Source organism: Globicephala melas, chromosome 1 (genome assembly GCF_963455315.2).
Source record: "Globicephala melas chromosome 1, mGloMel1.2, whole genome shotgun sequence".
NCBI lineage: Eukaryota > Metazoa > Chordata > Mammalia > Artiodactyla > Delphinidae > Globicephala > Globicephala melas.
In genome coordinates, this window is record NC_083314.1 from 96829368 (window position 1) to 96848327 (window position 18960).

The following is an 18960-nucleotide window of genomic DNA, read 5'->3' on the forward strand; positions in this document are numbered from 1 at the left end:
TGTAAAGAGATACAGCTAAAAAAGACAATAGACAAATTAAAAAAAATTCCACAATATATTTAAATAATTTAAATACAAAGATGATTTTTCAGGATAAGAGACATTTTTGTAACATAAAGGTGAAAATTCATCAGGAAGACATAATATTCATAAATGTGCTTGTGCCTAAATAAGGGAGCCTATAAGTACACAAATATATAAATGCAAAAATGGACAGATTGAAGTCAGAAACACAATTCCACAAATAAAATAGGAGATGCTATCATAGAACAACAATAATAAAAAAATAATCAATCAATATCTAATAAATCTCTATCATCCATACTTAATTAATATTTATAAAAGACTACTCCCAAAGAATGAAGTAGGACCCTTAGTTAACACCATATACAAAAATTAACGCAAGATGGAGCCATAGCCTAAATGTAAGACCTAAAACTGTAACTCTTAGAAGAAAATGTAGGGCAAAACTCCTGAAATTGAATTTGGCAATGTCTTCTTGGATGTGACACCAAGGCACAGGCAACAACAACAACAAGAAAATAGGCAAATTGAACGTCATGAAAAATTTTTTAAAACATTATCAACAGACACTAGCAAAAGACACTATCAATACAGCAAAATGGCAGCCCAACAGAATGGGAGAAATTTGCAAGTCATTAATCTGTTAAGGGATTAATATACAGAATGTATAGGGAATTCCTAAAACTCAACAGTAAAACCAAACAACTCAACTCAAAAATGGTCAAATGATTAGCATAGTGATTTCTCTAAAGATAATCAAATCGTCAATAAGTTCACAAAAAAATGGTTAACATAACTAATCATTAGAGAAATGTAAATCAACACTACAATGAGATAATACTGCATACTCACTAGAATGGCTGTTATCAAAAAAATAAACGAGCAAACAGAAACAGAAAATAGAAAGTGTTAAGATATAAAGAAATTGGAATACTTGTGCACTGTTGGTGGGAATTTAAAATAGCATAGCCACTGTGAAAACGGTATGGTGGATCTTAGTTCTGCAACCAGGGATCGAATCTACACCCCCTACATTGGGAGCGTGGAGTCTTGACCACTGGACTTCCAGGGAAGTCTCTCCTCTGTCAGTTTTTAATTGGGTTATTTATCTTTTTATTATTGAGTTGTAATAGTTCTTTATTATATTCTAGATACAAGTCCCTGATCAGATATATGATTGCAAACATTTTCTCCTGTTCTATGGGTTGTCTTTTTTATTTTAACATCTTTATTGCAGTATAATTGCTTTACAATGGTGTGTTGGTTTCTGCTGTATAACAAAGTGAATCAGCTATACATATACATATATCCCCATATCCCCTCCCTCTTGCATCTCTCTCCCACCCCTCTAGGTGGTCACAAAGCACCAAGCTGATGTCCCTGTGCTATGAGGCTGCTTCCCACTAGCTATCTATTTTACATTTAGTAGTGTATATATGTCAATGCAACTCTTACACTTCCCTCCCCGTGTCCTCAAGTCCATTCTCTACGTCTGTGTCTTTATTCCTGTCCTGCCCCTATGTTCATGAACCATTATTTTTTTAGATTCCATATACATGTGTTAGCAAACAATATTTGTTTTTCTCTTTTTGACTTACTTCACTCTGTATGACAGGCTCTAAGATCCCGCATGCTGCACAGCACAGCCAAAAAAAAAAAAAAACAAAAAAGGGCAAAGGATCTTTACAGGCATTTTTCCAAAGAAGATACGCAAATGGCCAGTAAGCATGTGCAAAGATGATCAACATCATTATCCGTCAAGGAAATGCAAAGCAAAACCACACTGAGATACTATTTCACACCCACAAGGAGGGCTGAAATCAAAAAGGCAAATGATAACAAGTGTTGGCAAGGATGTAGAGAAAATGGAAACCTCACACACTGCTGGTGGGAATGTAAAATAATGCAGCCACTTTGGGAAAAAATCTGGCAGTACCTCAAACTGTTCAACATAGAATTACCATATGACCCAGCAATTCCACCTCTCAGTCTATACCTAATGGAAATGAAAATATATGTCCACACAAAAACATGTACACAAATGTTCATACAAGCATTATTCATATTGGTCAAAAAGTGGAAACAACCCAAATACCTATCAAGTAAAATGTGGCATAGCCATACAATGGAATATTATTTGGCAATAAAAAAGAACAAAGTACTGATACATGGTACAACATGACTGATTCTTTAAAGTATTAAGAATGAAAGCTAAGTGAAAGCAGTCAGTTACAAAGAATCACAAGTTGTATGAGTGCATTTACTTAAAATGTCCAGAATAGGCAGATCTACAGAGACAAAGTATATTATTGGTTGCCTAGGGCCATTGGGAGGGGGAGGTAAAAAGGGGAATAATTGCTAATGGGTATGAGAGTTTTTTCAGGGTGATGAAATATTCTAAAATTGTAGTGCCATTTTTCTGGATTTTGTGAGTTTATAGCATTTGTCATCTTTTTAAAATTTAAAATTTGTTGTGATCTGTTCTCATTCTAAATAAACAGTCTCTTCTGCATAAATAAATAAATAAATTACATCCACAAAATCAGAAAAAATAAAATAAATTTTAAAAAATGAAAGGAATAGAATTAATATATGATTCAGCAGTTTTACTTCTTTTGAATACATTCAAAAGAATTGAGACCAAGATCTCAAAGAAATATTTGTAGACCTATGTTCATAAAGTATTATTCATAACAGCTAAAATACAGAAGCAACTCAAGTGCCCATTAACAGATGAATGGATAATCAAATGTGGTATATACATACAATGGGATATTATCCAGCCTTAAAAAGGAAAGAAAGTCTGACAAATGTAACCACATGAATGAACATTGAGAACATTATGCTAAGTGAAATAAGCCAGTCATAAAAAGACAAATACTGTATGATTCCACTTATATGTGGTACTTAGAATGGTCAAAATCATAGAAACAGAAGGTAGAATGGTGTTTGTCAAGGGACTGGAGGGAGCGGGGATGGAGAATTATTGTGTGATGTGTACAGAGTTTCAATATTGCAAAAGGAAAACAGTTCTGAAGATGGATGGTAATGATGATTGCAAATAACATGACTATGTCACTGAACTGTACATTTAAAAATGTTTAAGGTAGTAAAGTTTATATGTGTTTTACCATAATTTTAAAAAATTGGAAATAAGATACTAGAACATTATTATAAACAACCTTATACCAACATATTTGAAAACCTAAATGAAATAGAAAAACTTTGAAAAATGCAAGTTTATCAAACTGACACAAAATAAAGTAGAAAATCATATAGTCCTATATCTATTAAAGAAAGATTTTTTCTGAAAAACATTCCCATCAAGAAAACTCTAGGTCTAGATTGTTTTGCTGGTAAATTCTAGCACACATTCAAAGAAGAAATAAGGCAAAACTTATATAAAATTTTTCAAAAAATAGAGGGTGAAGGAATACATTCTGTTTTTTAAATCAGCATAATATGATATCAAAATCAGACAAAAATATTACAAAAATGTTTTTAAATACAATCCAAAAGATATAAAATCAATCTCAACAAGAAATAAAAAGGATAATGTATCATGACCAAGTAGGGCATTCTCTACAATACAAAGTAGTTTAATATCTGGATATCAATCAGTATAATTCTCCATATCAAGAGAAAAATAAAGCCAAAGATGCTAAGATCATTTTCATAAGTGAAGAGAAAAGCATTTAACAAGATTCAATTGCCAAAATGAAAAAAACTCTTAGCAAACTAGGATTAGAAGGAAATTATTTAACTTAATAGGGGCATATATGAAAAACTTACAGCTGACAACATATTTACCAGTAAAATACTGACCACTTTTTCCTTAAAAAAAAAAGAACAAAAGATCAAGATGCCTGCACTCACAACTTTTACTCAATATTGTACCAAAGAGCCAAGCTAGAGCAATGAGGCAAGAAAGAAAAAAAAACAAAAGTTATAGATTACAGATGAAAAATTAAAACTGTCTACATTTGTAAATGACATAATTATTAATAGTAAATCCTAAGGAATAAACAAAACTAGTATGAGAATTAATAAGCAAGTTTAGTAAGGTTGCAAAATATGTCTAATATACAAAAATCAATATATGTCTATATATTAGCAAATATTTGAAAAATTGAAGATATTACATTTATATTAACCTTTACAATGGAGGCAACAGCTTAACATTCTTAGGAATAAATATAAGATGTACAATCTCTTCATTGAAAAGTCCAGAACAATAATGGTATTGAAATACTCAGTACTGTTAAAATGTCAATTTCCACTGTTTATTTGTAGAATCAATGAATCTCAACTTAAATATCAAGAGATTTTCTATAGAAATTGACAAGTCACTTAAAAATTTATATGCAAATTCATGTGACCTAGAATGGCCAAATCAATTTTAAAAGAGAATAAAGTTGAAGAAATTACTACTGATTTTTCAGACTAATTATAAAGCTACAGTAATCAAGGCACTGTCATTTTAGTATAAAAGCAGATAAATAGATCAATGGACAAGACATTTTCAAGAAATAAAAAAATTGTGTGTTTGGGCTTCCCTGGTGGCGCAGTGGTTGAGAGTCTGCCTGCCGATGCAGGGGACACGGGTTCGTGCCCCGGTCTGGGAAGATCCCACATGCCGCGGAGCAGCTGGGCCTGTGAGCCATGGCCGCTGAGCCTGCGCGTCCGGAGCCTGTGCTCTGCAATGGGAGAGGCCACAACAGTGAGAGGTCCATGTACAGCAAAAAAACAACAACAACAAAAAAAAAATTGTGTGTGTGTGTAGCTTTTTGTAGCAGATTGCTTTATTTTTTATGTGTTGATAAATCAATGTGTAAAGAAAAGTTTTTCAATAAATGGCACTGGGACACTGGATATCATATTGAAAAATGTACATCAATACTTATTTCACCCATATATAAAAATTAAATCAGAAGTATCATAAATCTCAATGCAACACCTAAAATTATAGTATTTCTAAAATGATACATAGAAAAAATCTTTGTAACTTGAGGTAGTGCTGGAGGAAGTCATCAAGAAGATGTGACCACCAGTTTCACCCAGGAGCTGGAGCCAGGTAATTGAGGCCTCCCTACCCCTCCCCTGGTCCTTGAAATGTGCATTCTGTTTGTTATTCCTGCTCCTGGAAGCTGTCCCAAGGATACAGCCTTGAAATAATAATGTGGTACTGACAACATCTGGACTGTGTATGTGACTGAACCCAGTTAAGGCCTCTATATAATCTTTTAAGATTCTGGCCAGCTGGTGCAGAGATATTCTCATCTTGTGGCCACCCAAGACAAGCCTTGTAGTAAGTTTCCTCACCTATTAAATCTTCCATCTACCAATCTGGAGTGCTCTGCCTCCTTCTTTGTTCTCTCCCTGCCCTCTACAGATGAGGACCAGCTGTAGATTTCACCCTGGAAGCTCCCAAGGAGGTTGCAAATTCACAGGTAGGCAATGTTTTCTTAGATAAAACGTGTTTACTGACCACATACATGTAGCCTACCCATTATACACTTACTAGAATCACTAAATTTTTTTAAAAAGACTGACAATAACAAGTGCTGGTAAGGATATGGAGTAAATGGAATTGCTATTTCATATCTTACTTCAATATATCCAATTGCTGGTGGGAATTAAAAATTATATTACTGCCATGGGAAATTATTTGGCAATTTCTTAAAAAGCTAGACATACATCATTCTTACACTCATCCTTTCCATTCTAAGTGTTTACCCAAGAGAAATGAAAATATGTCCATTTGTAAAGGAATGTATATAATATAGAATGGAATATTACTCAGTAATACAAAAAAGTCCAGATTATTTATATGTTCATGGATTCATAAAGCATGGATGAATCTTAATAATGCAGATTGAAGGAACCCAGACATGAAAGAGTACATATTATATGATTTCAATCTTAGAAAATTCTAGAAAGTACAACATAAATCTACAGTGACAGAAAGCAAATCAGTGGCTATCTGGAGCCAAGAGCAGAGGAAGAGATAAATGCAATGGGGCTTGAGGATGTTTTGAGAGTAATGTTCTGTATCTTGATTGAGGCAGTTGTTTCTTAAATGTATGTAACTGTCAAAAGTCATTAAAGGGCTTCCTGGTGGCGCAGTGGTTGGGAGTCCGCCTGCCGATGCAGGGGACGCGGGTTCGTGCCCCGGTCCGGGAGGATCCCACATGCCGCGGAGGGGCCCGTGAGCCACAGCCGCTGAGCCTGCGCGTCCGGAGCCTGTGCTCCGCAGCGGGAGAGGCCACAACGGTGAGAGGCCCGCGTACCACAAAAAAAAAGTCGTTAAATAGTTCACTTTAGTGGATGCAACCTATTGTATGTAAATTATATCACAGTAATGTTAATTAAATGTAAAAATGCATACTGTAAAACCTAAAAGGTTGAGAACATATAGCATGAAGAATATAGATGAAGGTACTTAGAAGTCTCCCAAATAACTTAATGTCTTGATGCATATTCTATGCATTCTCTTGGTAAAAGAACTTAAAATGTCCTTGTTTGCCTGCTTACCACAAACGTTTTATGGTGAAACACTGACACAGTAAGCCAAAGACCACCAAAATGCTCTGCTTTACTTTAATAGAAGTTTTTTTTTCTTTTTATTACAGAAAGAATGATGTAATACAGTGTATAAATTTTGTGATTTTTTTAACAAAGAGAAGTTGCCACCGATTCCTCATAAATGAATTTTTTAAGTGTAGAATCTACCTCCTAAAAGAGACATAGCAAAAAATGTAAATAAATTAAAAATATTTAAAACTTAAACTCTACACCACTAAAACAGTTTATGTTGCAAGTATAGCCAATATATTTTAAAGTGTGTATAAATTATACAGAATATAGATCTCTGAAATAATAGAATGCTGCCTTAGAAGCCATAAAAATCTTCCCAATGTATAAAATCATATCCCAATAAGAAATTTGCTCATTATATCATTTTTGCAAAAAGTACTTTTTCTGTCTTCATATCTATGTTCTTTTCTTTTCCATGTATCATTTATTATTGATAGTTGAAAAAGTCTGCCCTATGAACAGGCTCAACATTAGCAAGAAGTCACTATTTTCTTCTTGCTCTGGAGGTTGGTGATCTATTTTTTGGTCCTAAAACCCTGCTACTTTCAAAGCCATTCAATTGTCAAAGAAATCTTTGTTCCACTCTTGGATAGAGTACCTATATCTGGTTGAGAATCATTGAAAAGATAACAAAAAAATTTTCACAGGAACCATAGAAAGTGATAGGTTTTTCTCCAACATAAAATGTATACAATTTAGCAAAAATTTAATTTTTGAAATTTTTCATCCTAGTGCTGTTAAAATACAATATACATAGTGAAGAATTATACACTTTTTGTTAAAATATAATTAAGTCTATTTGACATTTATGCTTTACATTTATATATATTTACATATGATATTATTACATATTGTATTATAAATATTTATAAAAAATATGCTTTATATATCATAATAACTAAAAAAACTGATTTTTTTTTCATTAATTTATTTTTACCATTTTTATATATTGATAACAATGTCCTGGATAACAAAAATTTATATAGGTAATGGAGATCATTGTAGAGCAAATATTTTATTCCACAGAAAAAGAGACTAACATGACCTACAAAAATAATGAGCTCAGTTTGAAAGATGGAGAAAATTTAAACTACCTGAATCTAGGTGGTTCTCTTTTATAGTAGACATGCCTCTACTATACTTCTGCTAAGCTAGGAAAGGAGGAAAGCACAGTGGTTGATAGTACCAGGTTTGAAATCAGAGGAATGCATCATCTGCTAACTCTGAGCCCCTGAGAAAGTATTTTTACTTCCTTGAACCTCAGTTTCTTCATCTGTAGGATAGAAATAATTATAAGTACCCCATGGGACTTGCAGGGACTCAGTATCATCATATAGGAAAGAATTTAGCAGAATGACTGCCGACTGTCATGTAGTAAATGCTTAATAAATGATGGCTTTTAGTTCAAAAATTACTCTCTCTACAGAATTGAAAATTGGTTCTAATCCACACCTCTCTAAAAATTTTGAAACTCAGTGTCAGAAGGAAGACCTTTGAAGAAGTAATTTTACTAATAAATTAAGAAAAATTTGGTAGCATTGTATAATCTACTCAAGATAGAACAATGTTTTGAAAGCAAATATATAATTAAGTTCAAAAGAAGGAGCCCTTTATTCTATATTTGAATATTTTTTTGAAATTTTTAATTACTTTATTTCAGTAGTTAGGAACAAAATCAACTTCAGCATATGTCCAACTTCTTAATCTAGCTTCGTGTTCAGAATGTCTTTCTGTGAATTAATTATTAACCCAGTTAGTTCTATCAGGTATCATGATGAGAAAATTTGAGAAATGTAGGTAGGCTATAACTCTAAATGGAAGCATGCCATTTGTCTCTGCTTTATATAGTTTAGTGAATGAATAATTTTCTTGTTTTCGTTTCATTCTAGAAACTTTAGATCCTTTTATTGGGTCTAATGGTATCTTTTTAGGAATCATATTATTTTTTAGCAACAAGCCTATGCCACTAAATAACATACACTTATTATTACTTCCTAAAAGCAACAAAAATATTGGAAATCCTTTTTTTTTTTTCAAAAAGCAAACAAAAATATTGGAAATCCTTTTACCCTTCAGTAAGAAAGCTTAAATAAATTACATTATGTTTATACCACAGTATACTATCTAGTCATTTAAAAAGTTGAAGTAGAATTATATTTATTGATATGGTTATGATTCCAAGACAAACAGTTGGGTGAAATGAGCTGGACCTCTAGCCTGAGAAATGAGCTCTACACAGATCTGTGGGAGATTGCCACCCAGCTCTAGTGCTCTCCTCCATGCTAAATCTGATTATTTTGCTTAAAAATGTAAACAATATTTTCTTTCTGCAAGGGATGTTTCTTTTGCATCCAAGACTTGGGGCATATTTGGATATGCCAGACCTCATCTTTATTATCGTGAAGATTTCAGATAAATTCTTCAAATGATTCTAGCATTCATCTGGTACAAAATATCTTAATGATTCTGTATCTTCAGTAGGATATTGCTTTAGCCATCTTTGTCCCTGAAACAAAATTCTTTATACGAGATATGGTTATAAAGTAGGTGTCAAAGAAGATGAAGTCTAGCTGAATGACTCAATACTTTGAAAATCAGTTTCAACAAGTGGTGAAGAAATTTAATTTAGTGGAGTCAGTGACCTGTATGACTTAATGGAAAACAGCTTGAATTATAAATTTTGTAACCACTGACAGCCTGTGAAAAAGGTTCAGCATTTACATTGCTATGAGCTTTACAGGAGAATCTTCTATCATCTAGTTTATGTTGTGAGCACAGGATTTCCTTGGATCCCAAAGGGAAATTATTTTGGATTTCAGTGTAAGCTGATAATGACCAAAGGGTAACAACTTCCCTCTGCAAAATTCGGTAAAGTCTTTTTCTTGCTCACTCTTCCTCAGTGTTTACCTGAGCTCATGAATGTTCTACAAGTCCCACTCTGAACTGATGACCAGATAAATAATTAACACATTGTGTGGAGCCCTGGAAAGGTAGACAGAGACTCTCTGAATGGCTGCCAACCCTTGCAGGAAAGGATGAATTTGTCCTGGCTCTACTTGCACTACACTGATATCCTGGTTTTTAAAAGTTGAAAATTGAATTCTAAAAATAAATTATCTCCAGATCAACACTGCACAGACCAAACAAAATATTTTTCTGATCTATAATCATTTGTGAGTTGCTAGTTGACAATCTCTGATTTAGAGGAAATGACAGGTTCTGGGAAGGAAAGCACTTGTTTCAAATGCTGGCTTTGCCTCAGTGTATGTATGCTTGGGCAACTGTACTTCAGTTCCATCATGTGGTAAAAGGGAATCATCTGGTCTTAAACTATTCTGTTTTGATTTTCTGTTCTTTTGAGAAACAAATAATAATTCTGACTGAATGGAGACAAGGTAAATAACCTGCGGGAGCAAGTTCATCAGAGACCAGCTGAGCTTCTAATCAATACAAGCACATTAAGCACAGGATTATTTCAGGACACAACCATGGTACCTACACCAACATCAGCACGGCTAAAAGCACTTTGATTCTTTTGTAAGGCACATGTTGTTCTGTTTGCCTAATCTCCTGATTTTCTGAAAATCATAGTTAACGATGGACTGTTCATTTTGTACAATGTTATCTTGCTCCCCAAGCCACATGATTGGTTCAGGGATGGGCACGAGACCACACTGAATTGAAGAGTCCATTCACCAGGATTCTGAAATTGGGAAAGAAAGAATATTTCTCTTGCAGTAAATGTTAGGAGCTGTTAAAAGTTCAGCACTAGCCTTTAATATAAAAAGGTTAAAGAGACCACTAAGCAAGGAAAGGGAGAAGAATGAGAGGAATATATGAAGTATACAGGCAAGTACTAGAGAATAGAGGATCTTTGTCACCTCAGTGTCTACCCCAATACCTGAAGCTAAGTAGGTAGGCAGCATATCTATTATAAATAAGTGAACTATATAAATTAGATAATAAATTTCAAGTGCACAATTTTTGGTTTATATCAGCACAATCTCTCCCTCTTGCTGTCTCCTTTAAAAAAATGCTCCGATACAGAATCCATTCCATATGCTTTAGGTGTGGTTGAAACTGACCCTCAACTACTGTCCATCGGGGAAAGCACATGACACAGGCCAAGTTAATGAGAAGATTTCATATACCTGTCAACAGTCATTTTGATCCAGAGATGGTTCTGGGTTCAGGATTATTTCAAGACACACACAAAGCCAAGCAGAATTAGGGTATTCATTGAAATTTGATATGCAGATAGAAAACCATAAGGATATTGATATTATAGTTACAAGAATTAATCTTTACCTATGTGTAGATCCAGTTTGGAAATTAAGTCAATACAGTGAGAAACTGGACAAAATGATGGAGAAAGAAACTTCTTCATTTGAATCTCTGAATGCAGCTGTTTCTAAAGCTGGATTTGTTACCTAGCATGAATCAGTAGGTTTTCTCTTAAGCTAGTTTGAGTTTGGTCTCTATCATATGCATATCTTATTATACAAAAATTATTTTGAGAAACATAGAAAAATCTATACAAATGTTGTTTATTATTTAGTAATTACTCCCCTTTGACTCTAAAAAAAGTCTCCAGATAAAATTTTCAAAGCATTCAGAATGCTGAAGTATGTTGTAAAATTGTTCATCTATTGCTCTCATGAGAAAAGTACTGGTTCAAGGTATTTGAAAGATCCACCTTGATGCCTCACATAACCAGTCCAAACAACATGAGTTCTAAGTAAAAGAAATGGACTTACTATGAAACTGCAACTTTAGAGCAAATGTTTATCCCACTCTACCAACCAGATCCTTTTATAAAGAGATTCTAGAGCCACATGGTGAATTCAAATTCCAACTTCTCCATGAAGATTTATTAATTAAGCTATGAGACAATGAACATTTATTGGTTCAGTGTCTGTGGCTATCTGCCACACACTGTATGAAGCTCTGAAGATATAAGGAAGAAGAAACTCAAGGCCTGACTCCATGGCACGTACAGTAAAATAAGAAAGGTATACAAGTAAATAATTGCAATATAGTGTAATAGAGACTCTGATGGATGTCTACAGAGGGTGCTTCAGAATAAAGTGTTTCACCAACCTGCAGTTTAGTGTGTGTGTGTGTGTGTGTGTGTCTGTGTGTGTCTGTGTGTGTGCGTCTGTGTGTGTGTTAAATAATGAGCCAGGCTTTCCACATATAATTTGTTCCATAGTTGTACACAGTTGCATATAGTTGTACATTTCTATAAGTTTTATTCATTCTTGATCACCAAATGACTGGATATTCCCTAAGGACCTAGAAGTCAAAAAATAACCAGAGAACATATGTTTAAAGCCTATTTATTGGGGATTTGGAACCAAGATAGCAGAGTAGAAGGACGTGCTCTCACTCCCTCTTGAGAGGACACCAGAATGACAACTAGCTGCTGGACAATCATCAACAGGGAGACACTGGAACTCACCATAAAAGATACCCTGCGTCCAAATACAAAGGAGAAGCCACAATGAAATGGTAGGAAGGGCGCAATCACAGTAAAATAAAATCCCATAATTGTGGGGTGGGTGACTCACAGACTGGAGAACACTTAGACCAGAGAAATCCACCCACTGGAATGAAGGTTCTGAGCCCCACGTCAGGTTCCCAACCTAGGGGTCTGGCAATGGGAGGAGGAATTCCTAGAGAATCAGACTTTGAAGACTAGTGGGATTTGATTGCAAGACTTCAACAGGACTGGGGGAAACAGAGACTCCACTCTTGGAGGGCACGAAAAAAGTAGTGTGTACATCGGGACCCAGGGGAAGGAGCAGTGACCCAGGGAAGACTGAACCAGACCTACCTGCTAGTGATGGAGGGTCTCCTGCAGAGATGGGTGGTGGCTGTGGCTCATGGTGGGGACAAGGACACTGGCAGCATATGTTCGGGAAGTACTCCTTAGTGTGAGCCTTCCCAGAGTCAGCCATTAGCCCCACCAAAGAGCCCAGGTAGGCTCCAGTGTTGTGTTGCCTCAGGCCAAACAACCAACAGGGAGGGAATCCAGCCCCACCCATCAACAGTCAGATGGATGAAAGTTTTACTGAGCTCTGCCCAACAGAGCAAGAGTCAGCTCTACCCACCACCAGTCGCTCCCATCAGGAAACTTGCAAAAGCCTCTTAGACAGTCTCATCCACCAGAGGGCAGAAAGCAGAAACAAGAAGAACTACAATCCTGCAGCCTGTGGAACAAAACCCACATTCACAGAAAGATACACAATATGAAAAGGCAGAAGGCTATGTACCAGATGAAGGAACAAGATAAAACCCCAGAGAAACAACTAAATGAAGTGGATATAAGCAACCTTCCAGAAAAAGAATTCAGAATAATGATAGTGAAGATGATCCAGGACCTCAGAAAAAGAATGGAGGCAAAGATGGAGAAGATGTTAAGAAATGTTTAACAAAGACCTAGAAGAATTCAAGAACAAACAAACAGATATGAACAACACAATAACTGAAATGAAAAATATACTAGAAGGATTCAATAGCAGAATAACTGAGGCAGAAGAACGGATAAGTGACCTGGAAGACAGAATGGTGGAATTCACCACTGCAGAACAGAATAAAGGAAAAAGAATGAAAAGAAATGAAGACAGCCAAAGAGATATCTAGGACAACATTATACGCAACAATATTCACATTATAGGGGCCCCAGAAGGAGAAGAGAGAGAGAAAGGACCCCAGAAAATATTTGAAGAGATTATAGTTGAAAACTTCCCTAAAATGGGAAAGGAAATAGCCACCCAAGTCCAGGAAGCACAGAGAGTCCCATACAGGATAAACCCAAGGAGAAACACGCTGAGACACATAGTAATCAAACGGCAAAAATAAAGACAAACAAAAATTATTGAAAGCAGCAAGGGAAAGATGAAAAGTAACATACAAGGGAACTCCCATAAGTTTAACAGCTGATTTCTCAGCAGAAACTCTACAAACCAGAAGGGTGTGGCATAATATACTTAAAGTGATGAAAGGGAAGAACCTACAACCAAGATTACTCGAACTGGAAAGGATCTCATTCAGATTCCATGGAGAAATCAAAAGCTTTACAGACAAGAAAAAGCTAAGAGAATTCAGCATCACCAAACCAGCTCTACAACAAATGCTAAAGGAACTTCTCTAAGTGGGAAACACAAGAGAAGAAAAGAACCTGCAAAAACAAACCCAAAACAATTAAGAAAATGGGCATAGGAACATACATATTGATAATTACCTTAAACGTGAATGGATTAAATGTTCCAACCAAAAGACACAGGCTTACTGAATGGATAGAAAAACAAGACCCATCTATATGCTGTCTACAAGAGACCCACTTCAGACCTAGAGACACATACAGACTGAAAGTGAGGGGATGGAAAAAAGATGTTCCATGCAAATGGAAATCAAAAGAAAGCTGGAGTAGCAATACTCATATCAGATAAAATAGACTTTAAAATAAAGAATGTTACAAAAGACAAGAAAGGACACTACATAATGATCAAGGGATCAATCCAAGAAGATATAACAATTATAAATATATATGTACCCAACATAGGAGCACCTCAATACATAAGGCAACTGCTAACAAATATAAAAGAAAAATCGACAGTAACACAATAATAGTGGGGGACTATAACACCTCACTTACACCAATGGACAGATCACCCAAAATGAAAATAAATAAGGAAACAGAAGCTTTAAATGACACAACTGACCAGATAGATTTAATTGATATTTATAGGACATTCCATCCAGAAACAGCAGATTACACTTTCTTCTCAAGTGCACACGGAACATTCTGCAAGATAGACCATATCTTGGGTCACAAATCAAACCACAGTAAATTTAAGAAAACTGAAATCATATCAAGCATCTTTTCTGACCACAACGCTATGAGATTAGAAATGAATTACAGGGAAAAAACCGTAAAAAACCCAAATACATGGAGTTAAACACTACATTACTAAATAACCAAGAGATCACTGAAAAAATCAAAGAGGAAATCAAAAAATACCTAGAGACAAATGACAATGAAAACACGATGATCCAAACCTGTGGAATGCAGCAAAAGCAGTTTTAAGAGGGAAGTTTATAGCTATACAAGCCTACATCAAGAAACAAGAAAAATCTCAAATAAAAAACCTAAACTTACACCTATAGGACCTACAGAAAGAAAAAGAAACAAAACCCAAAGTTAGCAGAAGGAAAGAAATCATAAAGATCAGAGCAGAAATAATGAAATAGAAAGAAAGAAAACAATAGCAAAGATCAATAAAACTAAAATCTGGTTCTTTGAGAAGATAAAATTGATAAACCATTAGCCAGACTCATCGAGAAAAAGAGGGAGAGGAATCAAACCAATAAAATTAGAAATTAAAAAGGAGAAGTTACAACAGACACAGCAGAAATACAAAGCATCCTAAGAGGCTACTACAAGCAATTCTCTGCCAATAAAATGGACAACCTGGAAGAAATGGACAAATTCTTTGAAAGGTATAACCTTCCAAGACTGAACCAGGAAGAAATAGAAAATGTGAACAGACCAATCACAAGTAATGAAATTGAAACTGTGAATAAAAATCTTCCAACAAACAAATGTCCAGGACCAGATGGCTTCACAGGTGAATTCTATCTAACATTTAGAGAAGAGCTATCACCCATCCTTCTCAAACTCTTCCAAAAAATTGTGGAGGAAGGAACACTCCCAAACTCATTCTATGAGGCCACCATCACCATGATACCAAAACCAAGCAAAGATACTACAAAAAAAGAAAATTACAGACCAATATCACTGATGAATATAGATGCAAATATCCTCAACAAAATACTAGAAAATAGAATCCAACAACACATTAAAAGGATCATACACCTTGATCAAGTGGGATTTATCCCAGGGATGCAAGGATTCTTCAATATACGCAAGTCAATCAAAGTGATACTCTATATTAACAAAATGAAGAATAAAAACCATATGATCATCTCAATAGATGCAGAAAAGCTTTTGACAAAATTAAACACCGATTTATGATAAAAATTCTACACAAAGTGGGCATGGAGGGAACCTACCTCAACATAATAAAGACCATATACAACAAACCCACAGCAAACATCATTCTCAATGGTGAAAAACTGAAAGCATTTCCTCTAAGATTAGGAACAAGACAATGATGTCCACTCTCACCACTATTATTCAACATAGATTTGGGAGTCCTAGCCATGGCAATCAGAGAACAAAAAGAAATAAAAGGAATACAAATTGGAAAAGAAGAAGTAAAACCGTCACTGTTTGCAGATGATATGATACTATACATAGAGAATCCTAAAGATGCCACCAGAAAACTACTGGAGCTAATCAATGATTTGGTAAAGTTTCAGGATACAAAATTAATGCACAGAAATCTCTTGTATTCCTATACACTAATGATGAAAAACCTTAAAGAAAAATTAAGGAAACACTCCCATTTATCATTGCAATAAAAAGAATAAAATACCTAGGTATAAACCTATCAAGGGAGACAAAAGACCTGTATGCAGAAAACTATAAGACACTGATGGAAAGAAATTAAAGATGATACAAACAGATGGAGAGATATACCATGTTCTTGGATTGGAAGAATCAATATTGTGAAAATGCCTATATTACTGAAAGCAAACTATAGATTCAATGCAATCACTTTCAAATTACCAATGGCATTTTTTACGGAACAAGAAAAAAAAATCTTAAATTTGTATGGAGACAAAAAAGACTCCAAATAGCCAAAGCAGTCTTGAGGGAAAAAAACGGAGCTGGAGGAATCAGACTCCCTGACTTCAGACTATACTGCAAAACTACAGTAATCAAGACAATATGGTACTGGCACAAAAACAGAAACATAGATCAATGGAACAAAATAGAAAGCCCAGGGATAAATCCATACACCTATGGTCAACTAATCTATGACAAAGGAGGCAATGATATACAATGGAGAAAAGACAGCCTCTTCAATAATGGTGCTGGGAAAACTGGACATCTACATGTTAAATGATAAAATCAGAAAACTTCCTAACACCATACACAAAAATAAACTCAAAATGGATTAGAGATCTAAATGTAAGATGAGACACTATAAAACTCTTAGAGGAAAACATAAGAAGAACACTCTTTGACATAAATCACAGCAAGATCTTTTTTGATCCACCTCCTAGAGTAATGGAAATAAAACCAAAAGTAAACAAATGGAACCTAATGAAACTTCAAAGCTTTTTCACAGCAAAGGAAACTACAAACAAGACAAAAAGACAACTCTTATAATGGGAGAAAATATTTGCAAATGAATCAATGGACAAAGGATCAATCTCCAAAATATATAAATAGCTCATGCAGCTCAATATTAAAAAAACAAACAACCCAATCCAAAAATGGGCAGAAGACCTAAGTAGACATTTGTCCAAAGAAGAAATATAGATGGCCAAGAAGCACATGAAAAGCTGCTCAACATCACTAATTATTAGAGAAATGCAAATCAAAACTACAATGAGGTATCACCTCACACCAGTTAGAATGGGCATCATCAGAAAATCTACAAACAACCAATGCTGGAGAGAGTATGGAGAGAAGGGAACCCTCTTGCACTGTTGGTGGGAATGTAAATAGATACAGTCACTATGGAGAACAGTATGGAGGTTCCTTAAAAAACTAAAAATAGAATTACCATATGACCCAGCAATCCCACTACTGGGCATATACCCTGAGAAAACCATAATTCAAAAAGACACATGCACCCCAATGTTCATTGCAGCACTATTTACAATAGCCAGGTCATGGAAGCAATCTAAATGCCCATCGACAGATGAATGGATAAAGAAGATGTGGTACATTTATACAATGGAATATTACTCAGCCATAAAAAAGGAACGAAACTGGGTCATTTGCAGAGACGTGGATAGAGCTAGAGACTGTCATACAGAGTGAAGTAATTCAGAAAGAGAAAAACAAATATTGTATATTAACGCATATATGTGGAACCTAGAAAAATGGTATAGATGAACCAGTTTGAAGGGCAAAAATTGAGACACAGATGTAGAGAACAAACGTATGGACATCAAGGGGGAAAGTGGCAGGGGGTTGGGGGTGGTGGTGTGATGAATTGGGCGAGTGGGATTGACATGTATACACTGATGTGTATAAAATTGATGACAAATAAAGACCTGCTGTATAAAATAATAAATAAAATAAAATTCAAAAAAATAAAATAAAAAAATAAAACCTGTTTATTCACTAGGTTCCTTTTATCATCTATTTAAGTTGAAATTAAGTTAATACGCTGAGATTCAATAGGTTTTTTTTTAGAATTTTAAATGTATTAGCACAAAGATTTAAATATTGAGTATTTCTGTAGAAAATAAGAATTATAGTTACCTTTATTACCAAATACTACAAGTTAGTCTTTTTTTTAGAAGGAAATTTTTAAATGTCTATAAAGTCAACATTTTAAGAAACATACATTTTTCAAGCACTATTTTACCTTAACATTAAAATAAATAATAATAATAAAAAAAAAAAAATTAAACAACTCCCATGGGAATTAAATAGCAATTAGCACATGGTGAACAAAGGGGATTTGTTGAAGACCTGTGCCCCACTGGAGACTCTGTGGATTTCCTGATGTAGTGATGTGGCCTAATGTTCTGTTTTCATAGAAATCAGAGGAGTGTGCCCAAGATTAGGGCCATCTGTGACCAGTGTCACAGGCAGTTTCTCCTCCCAAGAGAAGTGAAGGAGTTTTTTGCATACAGCATGAATGACAGCAAGCATCAGTAAGCCTGGCCTGAGGACAAGAAAAAAGAAATTTTCCCTCCAAGATGAAGTGGGAGGGAAATTTATACCCCAGAACATGCCATCTATTTGATTCTTCATCTGGCAACTCTACTTTAGCAAATTATGATGTTGGAATACGTCCTCCTTGCTAATAGAGTATCAGTGTGCAGAATGCTTAAAACCTGTGAATATGCTGTCTGGGGTACATCTCACTGCACCTGTCAGAAAGCTTCATCTGTTTCATGCCACCATAGGCACTGACCAGTTCCTCTCAACTCCCCACACACCAGTTTCTCCTTGCTTGCCTTACAGCATTTCACCTTCCCTCACTCACCTAGTTAATTTCACGTGGTTCTGATGATTCCTCCACATTGTTTTCATCTGACTACATAGCTTCTCTACTTGCTACCCTAAAATTATCTTTTAAAAATCCCATTCAATTCAGAATAGCCTCATTAAAGAATTTAAGACAATTTTCGAAATGTATTTTACAGAAAGAAATAGGAAGGAACATGAATATTAGCTTTAGC